At 22.5% G+C, this 16708-nt stretch overlaps 1 protein-coding gene across 5 annotated transcripts in view; it reads right to left on the reverse strand.

The window, feature by feature from the left end:
• LOC114120912 (D(4) dopamine receptor-like) overlaps nt 1–16708 on the reverse strand; it is a 123451-nt gene that overhangs the window by 100385 nt on the left and 6358 nt on the right. The window lies entirely within an intron of this gene.

A 16708-nucleotide genomic window follows, 5' to 3' on the forward strand; every position in this document is an offset into this window, starting at 1 on the left:
AATCAAAAAACCTTATATAAAATATCATATATATAAAATAAGTTGTGGTCGATAAAAATTTGATGTTATACAAAATATTCTTTTCTGTATTGTAGATTCAATCTTATCGATTTATATATGAAAATATGGGTTTGTGTTTTATTAGATTTTATACAACCTGTAAATATATATAAAAAAAAAAATGTCTTCTTTTTTATTACATTATATATTATAAAAAAAAATTAAATAAAGTTGTGAGCCAGTCAGTACTCAGACTAAATTTTTGTTTATGTCTTAACATCTAAATACTTTTTGAGTGAAATGAGTTCTATATATTGTATACAAATAATTATATTAATGTTTATTTATTATTTTTACAATGTGCATAACTATTATTTGTTTGTTGTTTAATTACATGGTAATTATTTAACGAAACTACTTTTCATTGCCGTAAAATGTTTTCTTTCATTCATAGAATATATTACAGCCATACATTTTATAGGAAGGAGCATATAAATATATTTTATAGGTACATCAAAACAATATATATACAAGATAATACGGGTATAACTGATATCAGATCAACAAATATTTTTTGATAAAAAAAATCAATTATATAGAGCCAAAAACTGAAAATGAATCTAAAGAACTGGTTCTGGAACCAGAATTTAAAAATATAAGTTTCTGAAACATGAAACAAAACCTTTATTTAAAATAAAATAAGAACAGAACTTTAGAATAATTATTATAAAACTGATTTTCAATCTTAAAATCAAAATATTGATCATAATACAAGTAAAACACTTCTCAAATTAAACGATTCAATACTTTATTCATATACTTTATTTAAAATATAATTTAATTTCCATAATAATAACTTACTTCCTTAAAAGACTAAATTATAAATTTATAATATAAAATTTTTAGTTGAAAAAAAAATGAAAATTAATGTCTGGTTAAAATGATTTTTAAACGCCTTTACAAAAAAAATTTAAGAAATATTACAGATTTATCAATACATCCACCCAATGTATGAAAAATTAATTTGCTATAAATACCTATCTACAGTTAACAAAATTACATTCAAATTAATTGAACTAAAATTTATGACGTAATATAGTTCCATATGGAACAATATTATTATGATACAAATTGTAGGTATACATAAAAAAATCATTTATTTTTTTTATTTTTTATATTCTCTACTAGAAAAATGTATTATTTTTTTATTGTATATAATATATGTACATATCTACCTATAATATGTGATTATACATTTTTAATCAAACCGGAATCATCTTCCAAAACCAGAATCATTAAAAAAAAATAAGTAAAGAGTTCTAAAAAAATTGGTAAATATTTTCTCAGTAACTAAAACCGAAATCAGTAAATCCGGTAAAATTAAAAGATTCTAGTAAAAAGCATTAATTTTGAAAATATTAACTCAATAGCGTTAATTCAGCATCAAATAATAATTATTGGTGTTTTATAGAAAATTAATACTTACTTTGGCTACTCTATAATTTCTCATTTATTTCTTATTTATTTACTTCTTTAAATACAATATGTCAATGATTATCTAAATTTAGAAATATATATTTTAAATTATTAGCTACAAAATCGATTATTTTTGCTTAAATTAAGTGAAATAAAACATATATTTAGGAAATATACATAAATTAACGAATCAAATTTCTTTTTTTGTCACAATTTCATTCATCTCTAGCAATATTTCAACTAAGATTATTCACTATCAATGCATTACCCATCTGAGGTTAAATATATTTACCGAATACTGAAATGACGTTTAACCTGGTCTCCTTTTCACAACTTTTAACACAAAAAGCTTAACTTCAAACTTAACTTGTTAAGACAATATATATGTTCAAATTTAACATTACATCCCTTAAATTTATCTTATACAAAATTTTCCTACGACTATACTATGTAAATATGGAAATATGGCATTGTAATCTTAGTTTCTTCTAAAAATTCGAATAACTATTAGTAATTCCCCAAGCTTTCCAGGTATCTATCTGTACTAAATAACCGTGATTTAACTCAAACAAATCGTTTGAATAATATCAATCAATATTACTACATGTGCATTTTACAAACATTTTTATGTAAAATTTCAATTCAATTTCAACTAACTTATTGGTTATCAAACATACTTCTCGGGAATCCACCCAGATGGCTCAATCGGAACTAGAACCAAGACTTGAACATTTCACTAATTTAAAATGATGAGGACATTGGCGTCTAAACCTAATTTTTTTATTACTTATAGTTCATTATAAATAAATTACTTATTGTACATTACTTGTACATGCATTTTAATCTTTCGAATAAATTGTATTAAAAAAATATTATTTAATACATTTATATTGTTTACGTATAAATTACTATTCATAAACAAAAACAAAGTATAAGATAAAATGTTTAAAGATATTAGCAACAATAGCAAGTAAATAGTTGTTCTGCTGTACCTAAAATTAGTGACGAATGTAGTACCTCCTCATTGAGTGAACCTTTGTAATGAATAAATTATATTAAATTTAAAGTCAATGAAAATAATTCTAAACAGAACTGTCGTCAACCTATACCACTAACCACTAATCAAATTATATTATTTATTTAAAATTAATAATTTATTTTACTATTAGTGCTACGATACAAATAATCAATCAAAATAAATCAAAATGTTTTAATGTTTTAATGAGCATAACTCATTTCCCTAAAAAATTACCTTCCTCTTTTCGACCAAATATAATACGAAAAATTCCTCTTTTGCTTTAAAATGATTGCATTTTTTTGCCCACGGTTACACATTCTACATTGTTTGGCGCATTATCTCAAAATTAATTTAATAAAGCCATTTAGCATAACCTATAAAGCACTACGAGGAAGCGAAATTTGTAACTCTCCAAAAATGTACTGTGTTTACTGTTTATGTACATTCAAATAATTATTATATAAGTTAAATGAATGACATATTCAAATTAATAACTAACCTACAACTTGATCATATTAATTGTTATTTCACTGCAATATATCAATAATACTAATTTTATTACGTCCGTCTATTGATGTAGATTCTAAATCAAGTATCATAGATAAGATTATTATAATAATACACACTATTACTCAAATTAGTATTGTTATTCAGCTATTATTAATTATAACAATATATCGGACATATTAATAAAGACAAAAACTATTTTGAGGCAATACTGTAATTTTAAACATAATACTATGTGTACGAAAAGAAAAAACTAATTTTATCATAATATTGCAGGTTAAAGATATGAAATGAGTGAAAACAATGATGTCATTTTTGGGTGAAAAAATAACACCAATTTTGAAAGTTCCATTGCGTTAGTAAATATAATATTAATACACGTAAAAGCTTCGAGTCCTCACGTGTATTGTAATATTAAAACAAAATAATTAAGAATTGTTATTCTTTGTTAAAGAATCCTATTTCGTCAATTTTTGAAATTCAAACGTCTATAATGAAAACATGGTTTTGTGTTTTTAGAATTTTAGGTTTCAATAAGAACTATTAATGAAGAAATTTGTATTAAACAATCAACTTTTAACTAAAAAAATTTAACATTTCATACATATTATAAATTAACTACAAAAGAATTTGCAAATTTTTGTGATTTTAGAAATGTAAAGTGTCATAATTTCAACTTCAGATGCTTATAAAAAAAGTCATGCTGCGTATTTTAAACATTTTAAAACTGCTAAAATAAATATTACGTAAGAAAGTGTAGTTTTGTGTTAAATTTTCGAGCCTTTTGAAGTTTTGGCTGAGTCTACACAATTTTATCAACAGTTAAAAATAAAAACTGCATATGCACCTATAAATAGGTTTAACTAATATTTATTTTATATTATAGAAAATTATAGTTAAATTAACAATAAAATGTACCCAAGTTTCTAAGAAATAGTTTTTGAATCATATTAAAATGAACTAAAAACATGTTAAAAACCAAGTATAAGAAAGAGAAGTAATTCTACGTGTAAATATTTAAATTCATCATAATTTTAACTACAAATGCTCATAAATAGTTACTATATATTACACTTAACTATTTTTAAATTCCTACATAAAGATTTATGACGAATCTTGTATTCAGTTTTTAAAGTTTTTGATTGAGAAAATTTTTTTTTTATTAATATTTTTAGAAAAAAAAATGTCTATTAATAACAAAAAAGATTCACAATCTTTTTAAAATGATGGTATAAAAAATTTCAAGTGTTTTGTCAAAAGTTATTTCCTCTAATTATTAGAAAATTATTAGAAGAATATTTTTCTTTTGATCTCAATATTCCTACAAATATCACATTTCTATCAGAATACATTTTAAAGTTAAAACTAAATCATTCTTACTACCATAAAAAGTATCTTTAAGCACAAAAATAAAAAATAAAAATATATATCATTGTGAAATCAATACATTCATTATTGTGCACAGAATTTAAAATAATTATCTTATAATAACAGTAGCAGGTAGAAATTATATTTATAAAAAAAAAAGGAATAGTTGAATTATAATTTATACTTATAAGTACCTATTGTATCATTATAAAATGTATTGTTGAATAGTTTAAATAACAGATAGATTATAGATAAAAGACAATATTTTAAAATACCAGCTAATTGTCAATATTAAAAATATGTAATATAATAGTACCTATGCTATTATGGTACATTACAGGATATCATAAATTATTGCACAAAAATAATCTCAAAAACAAAATTCAGCTAGATTAAATTTGTTTAAAACTGAACTAAATATTAAATACGATGAAGAATAATTTTATTTAAATATTAATTCTGTAGAAATTATATTGTAACAACTTTTGTTTTTCGTTTAAACAAGTTTATTAAAAACAAGCATGATGCAAATTTTACTATCTAATTACCAATCATATAACATTTTCAACTAAAATATATCTTATTATATGAAATTGTGGTGTAACACTATTACTTCATTAAAGAATAATCACAAGATATACTAATTAAAAAAAAAAAAAAAACATCAATTTAAAAAAGACTCTTTCTTCACTTCACTAAAAATATAAAAATTATATACTTAAACTGATTATAAACAATATAAAATAATACAATTTATTGGTAAAATGTATGGTTTCGTCCATACTAAATTATTAACGAAAACAGAATTTTGCAAAATAAGCCATACAACAGTTTTATTGGCTGAAATTGCTATATTAGCTTTAAATATACAGAATAAAATATATATTACATCAATCAATAATTGATTTTCACTATGTAAACTTATCTTGTATATGTTTATTAATAATAAACACGGATATTTTTAAAATCAATCAACCATCAAATATAACTTAGCAATTAATAACATATAGTTATAATTAACTAAGTAAAAAGTTATGATAATCGGTAACAACCCTACATATTACATTTACAGTAGGTGATACGAAAAATGTATTGATTTCATAACGTTTTTATTTGTCTGTATACATCATAAATACTTTAGAAAATGCATTTTTCTCAACTTTGAGATTGGTTTCTGGTAACAAATAAGATGGCTTGTTCTTTCGAGAGAAAAAAGTCAAAAAGTTTTCAATTATCGTCAATAAAAATGTTTTTTTACTAAATCAGAAACCTGATTCATACCTACAAATTGAAAATTTAATTTAAATTTTTCCATGAGTAAATATATAAGTATAATTATTTTTTTAATAAATAACTAAAATTCAAATAAATTTGGACGAAGTTAAACATTTAATTTCTAAAAATTTAACAATCTATATTTATAGAGTAGGTTTAATAAAAAAATATGATAATAATATACTATACAAATTTTAACATTGATTATATGAAAAGGAATGCCATCCAGTATTAGAGTGCAACGCAATGATTATTATATGTTACGTATTTACTTGTAATAAGTCTCTACACCATTGACGTTACAAATGACAAATTGAATTTCCAGGAAGAGATTTACACGAGAATGAGGAAATTATAAAATAGATTAGTTGCTTAGAGTGAAATCTAGTGTAATGTTTGGTTGCTAATTGATATAGGTACTGTTTCAATTTTTAAATCGTTGAGAAATGTGTCGTTGGATATTTTCCAAAGTGCAGAAGTGACAAGACGGAAGGCTATTGATTAGAACGCCTGTAATATGGTTTGGATTTGTGACGACTTGGCACAGCCAAATATTACATAGGTCCCTATTTAAATCAAGAATACTGAATAATGATTTTAATTATTTTGTTATAATTTAAAAATATTGTGAGTTGGACTTAACTTTTACACGTATAGCTATATTTTATATAAAAATATCAAAGTAATATTTTCAAAATAGGTATTTAAATGAATTGTGTACTATTACCTATTTACACTACAAAACTATTCATACTTTACGTTAAGCTAATATTGACTCAGAAGTTTATATCAATAATATATGATATAAAATTAATTTTAATAATAATAAATATATAGGTTGATACTATTATAATAATTAAATATTATTTGTATAAAAAATACAATATTTTTGTCAAAAACTAATTCAAATTACTATATTACTAATAGTAAATTAAATTATTTTGATAGCAATTTAAATAAATAAATCATAAAATATACTTAGTAATATAAACTGGCAGCTTCGCTTAGAATTATTTTTTCATACACAATGATTTATCATTGGATTCAAATGTAACATTTCCATTAGAATGACTTGGTCAGTGATGAAGTACACCACAACACTTACAGTACACCCATCAGTTTCCTACTTCTTTTTTTTTGCGAGGAGGGGAGGGTGACTGTTTTATAAAGTTCAATATTATAAATTTAATATTATTATTATCTATACATTATAAAAACAATAGTTGTTGTTACTATAACTGGAAGGATTCCAAAAAACTATTAAATAAATAATAATTTTATACAATCATATTCAAAGTATACAAATAAATTATTCATCACCTCTAGTGATGAGTCGCTATTGCTGCATTTGTTCTAAACTTCTAAACTAATGAGTAAACACATTAAAGATTCAGATAATTTTTGGAAACGAAAATGTAACAGAGCTGAAATGATGGTAAGTTTTTGTTCTATTATAAATTGACTTAAAAGGATAAACTTTAAACAACGTAAAAAAATAATAATATTGTTATTATATAACATATATGTAACCTTTCAAAAATAAAGTGTCATTTTTAAAAATGTCTTCTTTACAATCAACTTTTGTTAATTTAATTTCTTATTTTAAAGTTATTAAATAAAATACCATGATATAATTTTACAATATGCATAACTCCGACATATTAATAAGTACCTATATTGTAGTATAAACTTAACAAGTTATGTAGTTAATTAAATTATTAATATTTCATGTATAAATAAATTAAATTAAATGCTTTCAACGACTTTTACAAATGATAAAATCTATTAAGTGAATGTTTATATAATATTACCGAAACATCAGCAGAATAAAAGTTATAAAACGGCTGTCATCCAGCAACTCACCACGTGATCTTTTAAATCAAAAATTAATATTTAGATGATATAAAACCTATACGACTTGTAGGTATGTATTCTTTTATCATTTATATAATTCGTAATTTTTGTGATAAACTTATATTAACATTGTCTAAACCTGATGAAAAAATTTATTCAGAACGAAACGTAAAAAACGTTTTATATCATATCTTCATAAAAAATATATATATTAGATAATAGTGAAATTATACTGAAATAATTTTCTCTATGACGTGTACTTGCCAAAGAATGAATTTAAGTGCAAAATGTAATTTTGATCATAGATTCAGCATCGCAACTACAGATAATAAAACTCAAATATTTATTCCCATAGAGAAAGTAACATATATTCAATACGGTCAACTAAAAAATAAAAATAAAATATTACTACCTATACAATTGCAAACAGTTTAGTTAAAGAAAAAACATTAATTATAATAAAACCAATGACTGTTTATTCAAATATATATAAAAAGCTAACCTAATCATAAAAAAAATGAGTGTTAACATACCACCAACACGAATAATAATAAAACTAATGAATCAAATTCCAATATAAGAAAAACTTTGTGTCGTAGAATTGTATACTTTTACCCTTCCCGTCAACAGAAAATGTCAATCTGATGGGTTTACTCTATCAAATACCGTACTGCACGCTAGACTAGTGAAATCTTCGCCCTTTCCATGAGTTAGGGGGAAGTTATAACAGCCAGCTCGTATTCGAGTTCACGTATATAAATTTAAAGTCTTGCACAACATTGATACAAAAATGCGTTTGGATTGGTCGTTTAAAGTTCATGGCCGCCGATTATTCGTACTTTCAACTCGAAAATAAGAACATATAAGACAGAAATTCATGAAAAACACCCTATCTAACTGTTATTCGATTGTGGTCGAATAGTAAGAATCTTTCTTAATGCTAACCGTGCTTCAACTCAATTATTGATTACATTTATTATTCATTTAGTTTTAGATTTAATTTAAACCTTATATGATAAATTATTACAGACAACTAACCAATAAAAAAAATAATTCATTGGTTATTGAAATAATTAATTTACTACAGAAATTTAATTTTATAAAATACAATGGTATTAATAATAGTATTATATTAAATCTTATACTTATTTTTGAATGATGTCATATAACTTTTTTAAATAGATACATGTAAGTCAACAATTTTTCAACTAATTTATTTATTATAGTTCTTAAAGAATAATGTCAAATAGTTTAATGTTGTTTAACATTATTATTGTTTGTAATAATTTGTTCGTGCGCTGTTTTTCTTGCGCTTATATTAATTTATCTTAAGTGTTGTAACTATAGCAACATTTTACAAAATAAGTATTATTGCCAACTCTAATTAAACATATCAATTTAAAATTAAAATTAAAATTATGTTATTTTTTTCCTTTACTTTCAAATTTTTGATTACTTTTTCAGTTTTTGTCTGTTTCCCTACATTTTTAAAAACTACCCCAATTCCTTCAAGACATATATATCTCAACCATATCCTGCTTTACTATCTATTATTTATTTCTATGCTTTCTTTGATTTTTCTATAAATTATAAATATTTTACAACTGTACATTTACTACCAGATTCTATTTAAGTACACAATTACAGTTTACAGTTAGTATAATACAATATTTTCTCGATGTTGTAACCATAAAAATAAATTATATTATATTTTGATACAAACAAAAAATATTTCTTCATAATAAAAATGTCTTGACTGTTTCATTTTTTAAATTTATCAAAATTGTTCATGATATTGAATCTAATCATTAATTTTAATTGATTAAATATTATTAATTTTTAATCGATCAAATGTGATAAAAAATAACAATAATAACAAAATTCAATGTCTATCTTGTATATTGTTTTGAATAAATAAATAAATGTTATAATCCATAATTAAAGATTTAAGTGGTTAAGTATCAAATCATATTCTTAAAATTTTCAAACCCTTAGTATTAACTTAATACTATTAAGTGGTAATATGCAATATGCATATAATGATTTCACTATTATCAACTGACTATCAATGAATATTATTTTTTATTAATATTATTAATTAATTTAATGTTTTTCTATAATTTGTATTTATCAATAAATGATTTAAAAAAAAAAATTATAGCAATTTTTATTTAGGTATACTTAAGATTATTATTATTATCAAAATAAAAATGTATTTATTCAAATAATTTGTACAAATGATGTACAACAGAGTATTTCCCACTTTCCTACCTTTTTTACAATAAATAATATAAAAAAAATTATTTAATTATGTTTGTAAACATATAAATTTAGGTTGACTGACTAGTAAGCATATTTAAAATAATTTTTTTATGAAAGTCCATAAATTTTAATATTTTATGTAATTGAAAAACCAAAAATTCAAATTTTAATTATTAATTTATTTTATATAACACATGGATGGAAGGGGGATAAATACGTCAAATATTTTATTTTCCCAAAGGCTTCAAAATGCATAAATCAGACATTGACGATACATTTACTAAATAATTACTGTAACAATAAGGAGATACTAGAATTGGTTTTATTTAGATATTATAGTTATTTTATTTAATTTCCTGCAGTCTACATATACCTAAGCTCAAATGTTATGATATATTTTTACCAATGCAATAGGAAAACTATGTGAAAAGTAACTCTTTTGAATAATTTTTAATTTATTTTTACTTCACTGATTATCAAAACTATTTGTTTTTATTCATAATTTAAAAACTTTCTAAGTCAAAAATAAAATGGTTTATTATTAGGTTTTATATTTATGATCATTTCGAAGTTAACCTTGGGAATACTATGCTTAAGAATTTTAACATAACATTTATCGAATAAGTCACACTGTTAATTTTTTCCCCCTTAATCAACTTCAGGTTCTAATTTCAATTTCAATTTACTATTTATTTTATCGGACAATCTATTTTCATCAATTGACATAATATAATCCCATCATCCACAATAAAATGATTATTTGAATACAACACTTTTTGTTAGATCACCACTTCACCACCGTCAAAAATTACTGTTATAGTTTTATTTGATAAAAAAAAATCCTTCACAAAAAACAATCAACGTATGAACAACAGAGTATGAAAATCTATCATTAAATTAGCTTTTCTTATTATAAGATAAGCTTTAATTACTACCAAAATATCTGATTTAGCATTATTAATACCAACAAAATTATTAACAAACTGTGAGTAATTATACTCAACACCTAAAAGTACAATATTTTCGTTTATTAATGAATACCACTTCAAGAATCAAGAAGCGCATTAAATTTTATCTCTGTGTTTCCTCTGAATAGTATATAACTGTCTTTTGTACTACAATTACAGGATCATTTTCTACCGACATATCCACTGACTTTGGACATATCCAGTGGACTTATCCACTTGTTTTTCATTATTTATTTCCAACGATTATGAAGAACTCTTTGGAAAAACTGGTTTCTTATGATCCATAGAATTGCACAGTAAGCACCAACTAGCTTCTAGGTTTGGTTTACGACATTCTTCAGCAACATGTTATATTTTTCCACAGTTGGTACACTTCTTTAAAACTTTTATTGACACTCATTTGGATTACATACTTCCTTAACCATGTTTGGATTATTAGTTATTTCATGATTTTGTTGTAATCAATATATTGTGTTTATAATTTTAATACCTATCACTTAGTAATACTATATCACACAACAAAAATTTGATAACAAATTATCGTTCTATTTCACACTAAAGCACGCTACCAAAAATATTAGAAAAAATATTAACATTTAATTTGCAACAGTATTTGCAATGTATTCAAATCTCTTTTTTAATTGAAATTTAAACTTAACATAATAATAAGTGTAGATTCAATTTTAAAATTATCAGGTCATTTATGGAGAATTGTCATGTTATTATTATTTCACAGTACCTAACCAATACAATCTAAAGTGCCAGTGTTATTACTTTTTATCTTAAATCTAGGTAATGATTTATTCAAATCGAGTACAACTAAAATAACTTTAGGTTCACGATTTGTATTATTTGCCTGTAATAAAATTAAGTTCATCATCATTTCGTTATTTTTCATTAATTGTTTCTAAACATTGTCAGTTCTAACCTTAGCTTCCGCTGTAACATTACTACCACTAATACCACGGCAAGCATCACAATCATCATTATGGTTTTTGAGTACATCTTCACATTCAACATTTTGAGTATATTGTCTAATACACTCAATTCGTCGCTCTAATCTGCCTTCTTAATTAAATTGACTTTAAATTTACTAAATACATTTATATAAGTATATAACTATACAATAAATGATATAAGATCAATACACCCATCAACCCATCTGTAGAGTCGATTAGAATAGATAAGATCGTATTATAACTTAAGATTTTCAAGATCTGATGAATTTTAGGGAATAATTAATTCTCATAATTTTACTAAAAAAAAAAAAATGGGAAAAACACATACACGTCATACACTAGCCATGTATAACTAGTAATATATTAATACTGATATAATAGAATATAAAAAATAGTAACATATTTTTTTCTTTTGAGGTTATATACAATGCCTTCATTCATATATTACATAACTAGAAGTTGTTAATAATTTCTAACAATTTATAAAACGTATAATCCTCATTGTAAAAAAAAATTAAGACATTTTTTGTCGTGTGGTATAAAATATAAAAAATATATGTATAAAATTTGATTAGAAATATAAATACATTTTTTATGTTAACTATAGAACCGACACTATTTATTGATTTATAAATTGTACTATCTGCATATTCTCGTATTTCAAATTCTAAATAGATGTATTTAAATCGCCCAGTATCACAAAAACTATTTTATAAATTTTAATGAATTAGTCTATATAATTCATTTTCAATTGCAAAAGTAGTTTAACTGACACTATGGAAAATTACAAATTTTAAAACTATGTATATTTTATAAAGTCTTCAGCTTGGTATTTTACGATACGATTCAATAAAAAAATATTGTAAAGTATAAATAACAAAATCGCTATAAAAAAAATACGAAATAAAAACAATAACTATTATTATTCTATTATGATAAACATATATTTTATTTTTCTTGTAACAATTATAATTAAATAATTATAATTTTTATTTTTATGTATAATTTTCAATAAAGTGTAAACTTAATTTCAATAAAAAGCACAGTAATAGTTCATTAATATGAATAAAATAAACATTTGTGTAAGTAATATTATTTATGAGTATTTTTCGGTTGTATTATAGATTATGTTTAATGATATTTAATTTATTCCAACCACCAAGGATTTAAATAGGTAGTTATTCCACCAAAAACCAGTAAGAAAACTAAAATAAAAGAAAGCATGAACCGAGAAAAACACGGGAAATTGGTATCCGGAGTAGATCAAATAACTGGGACGAAAGGCCACAAGCCACGGAAAACAAAAACGTAGTATATAGTTTTTAATCAAGACACAATTCATGTGCAAAATGGTGTACAATATCGTAGCGAAACGATTTATTTGCGTTTATGTCAATCCCCTTATCGGTAGCTCTGAATTTAGATTAATTTCTTTACTCTCTTCGCTGTGACCAAAAACATATATGCTGCCATCGAAAATAGGTAATCTATTCATTATTATTATACACACGTCCCAAGTCTTTTGGGAGTCAACGTCCCAGCAGGCATTAAATTTCACTTTTGTCAAAATGATTTTCCTTAAAAATATTATGGTACATAAGCAATATACAAATTTCTAAAAAACAAACACGTTCATATAATATTTTTATCATATCTATGAGGAAATAAAAAAATTATACTCCCATTTGGCGTGACTTATATCTAAATTGCAAATTCGGAACATGGAAACGAACATGTGTATATTTTTATAATTGGAATTTCCTTGAAATTGGATTATGTCGAAAAAGGTCGAAGAGAAAATTACAACGTGTGTAATCAGCTTAAAATTATTCGACACGATTCAATTTATTTGTCAATTTATATATCAATAAGGTTACATATTCGAATATCTATAGATGCTATTTATATCAGCTTTCCGACGTAAAAGTACTAAAAGTACATTTATTAAAAATGTAGGTACCTACTATAGAAAAATAAAGCATAATAAAAAATCTTAAACATCATTACAATACTTTATTTCAACTAAATGAACAACGATAATACATGAAAATCTAATATTCGGTAATTTGGTACGTCGCTTAATCAATACATTTAGAAAGACAAATATTTTTTATGGTTTTAATTTTATTTACACCATTTAACCATAAATAATATACTAACTATTCACTAATAATAAATATTACCTACTCAATTGAAAATAAATTTAAAATTATTTAACCAAAGACATGTTTTAAATAATTTAACCCTCAGTAGAATACAATAACTAAATAATATAAGTATAATATAATATAATAAAGTTTTTAATTAACTAATAAAAAATAAACAAATTAAGTATTTATGTTAAGAATCTCAATTTAAATTGAATAAAATTTTTGTATTACTTCAATTTTTTATTGATCTTGTATTATATATTAATACAATCATATAACTTATAAAACGAAAAAACATCATAATAATTTATATTATAAACATGACCATATCCAAAGTTTAAGTTTCTGGATTTATTAGTAAATATATGTTCCGTTGAACAATAAACAGCACAAGTTTTCCTTCCCAAAGGAACAAATAAAAATAGATTCCTAATATTCAAACATCGAAACATTATAACTTATATGACAAATATTATATTATTCACACAAACCACGTATAAATCTGTTATTTGTCATATTTCTAAAACTAGTAAACATTTCATTTTTATTACTGCAAAAATGATTAAAAATAAAAAAAGTATAGAATATACAACATTGGATTAACCATCGTAAAATTAGAAGAAAAAAAATATTAAGTAATTACATGAAATTTTTTTAAACAGTAGACAGTTTAAAAATATACTATATTTTTAAATAATAATATGTAATTTTATCATCAATTTATAATTGAACGGTCGTTTCGATAATAATAGTTGAAAAAAAAATTATAATTTAAATACGGTGCTATTTGATTTATTTAAAGTGTTTTTTAAAAAATCTCGATAAATTATTTGACATAGTTTTAACTTCCTTGTAGCTCAGACCATAAAATAACAATTTAAAACTTTAAATATAAAGATTTAACATTTATATATTTTTTTCTAATTTGGTGAAGTTCATTAATTACTAACTCAATAAGGTTTGTGAAAATATATAAAGTAAGTAAAACTTTAGATAACGAAACCTTTTATAGTCACAATATAATTATAACTATAAAACTGAAACCTCTATAATAATTAGTTAAATACTTGATGAACTCATATATTATCCAAGATTGATTTTTATATTAAAAATTACAAATATTTAAATAAATATCTATTACCTATTAGCTTTACTTTTAGATAAATACACTGATGATACACAAAAATAAATAATTAAATAAAGGTATATTAACTGTAATAATTTTAAATATAAAGGATTTAATAGGTTATTGTTTGAGTCACAACTTCCTAACCATAAAAATGTATTTGTTTAAACAATACATAAATAATATTTAATTATGTATCATAGAAGTTATTGGGGCAAGTGTTGTAGAGACGATGTACTATGAAAATTATACATTTTTTTTAAATTTATAACCATTAAACATTAATATAGAAATTAAAATTATAAATCATATTACATTGATTTCTATTTCTATTTTCTTGCATTTTAAAGGTCGAGAAGTCGCTTTTATAATCATTGCAGTAAAAGGTACAGACCACAATTCAATTAAAAATAAAGAATCATTCCTATTATAATTTTATCTAAATTTCGAAAATATAATCGCACTTTTTACGAACATAAAATTCATCAAAACATTGATTATTGACATTTGATATGAATTCGTTATTAATTTAGCTTAGATGATTTTGCCTTCACGGGGTACAACATGTTATAAAAATTCAAATTGTTTTGTAATTAAAAGAATTTTTTGTATTTTATACAGTAACTCAAATTACTTAATTACTAAGAGCATACAATAAATATAATGTGAGTTATTTTTTTAATAATATAACTATTATTATGATAAGTACCTATATAATATTGTGTAAATAGTATATACCTACAATAATGTTTTTTTTAACATAGAATATGTAGTTATAGAACACAACTAGTTACTAGATTTTAAATTTTAATTAATTTTTTTAGAATTATCGCATAATGGTAAATATTATTTACTATTTTATTTTTATTTATAACACTACGATTTTTTAAGATTTGTTTTAATTTTATATGTCATATTTGTACACCAAATTTTTAACAAATATATATTATCTTTAGCGGCAGTTTTCTAAGATTTATATCTTCCTACCCTAGTTTATCATGGGTTTTAATTATGATTCCACTAAAATATGAATTAGATTTCCAACATATAATAATTTATAACATAAATTATATTAAAATAATAAATGTTTAAGAGTAATAAATTATGGATTTATGAATAACCAGTTTCAAGTAATACTTAAGCATCATTAAAATAACTTTATTTTGATATTCATAAATCTTTTAAAAACATGTAGGATACAGTCGTAATTTTAGAAGCTATTATAGTTGACTCAAACCACAATATATCTCTAACATATGCTACTACACAATCAATAGATATTTGATTATAAACAACTTAAGAGCAGAATATTATACTATATTACTACATTAGACAATTAACTTAATTCAAACAATTTAAGTAACTTTTTTAACTGAAGTGTTTGGGTTAGATATTTCAAAATATATATTATATACCTTAAATGTGAAATAAATTTATACATTTAAGGTCTGTGTTGTAGAAATTATATTTTCAAACCCAGGTTTTTAAATAAATAAAATCTGTTTAAATTTAAATAATATGTATTATATATTTGTACAGATTTAAATATAATTTAATTTAATATTATCCACACTAAAATATTAAAACAAAGAATATTAATTTTATTTCACACTTTATACATATACCTATGAAACACAAAAAATAATTAATTTGAACCATTTCATTAAATTATTATTTTCATCTAATTAACATTAATAAATATATAGTCATTTTAATTTTTATATTTTATCAATTTCATTTAAAAT

Source organism: Aphis gossypii, chromosome 2, assembly GCF_020184175.1.
Source record: "Aphis gossypii isolate Hap1 chromosome 2, ASM2018417v2, whole genome shotgun sequence".
Classification (NCBI taxonomy): Eukaryota; Metazoa; Arthropoda; class Insecta; order Hemiptera; family Aphididae; genus Aphis; species Aphis gossypii.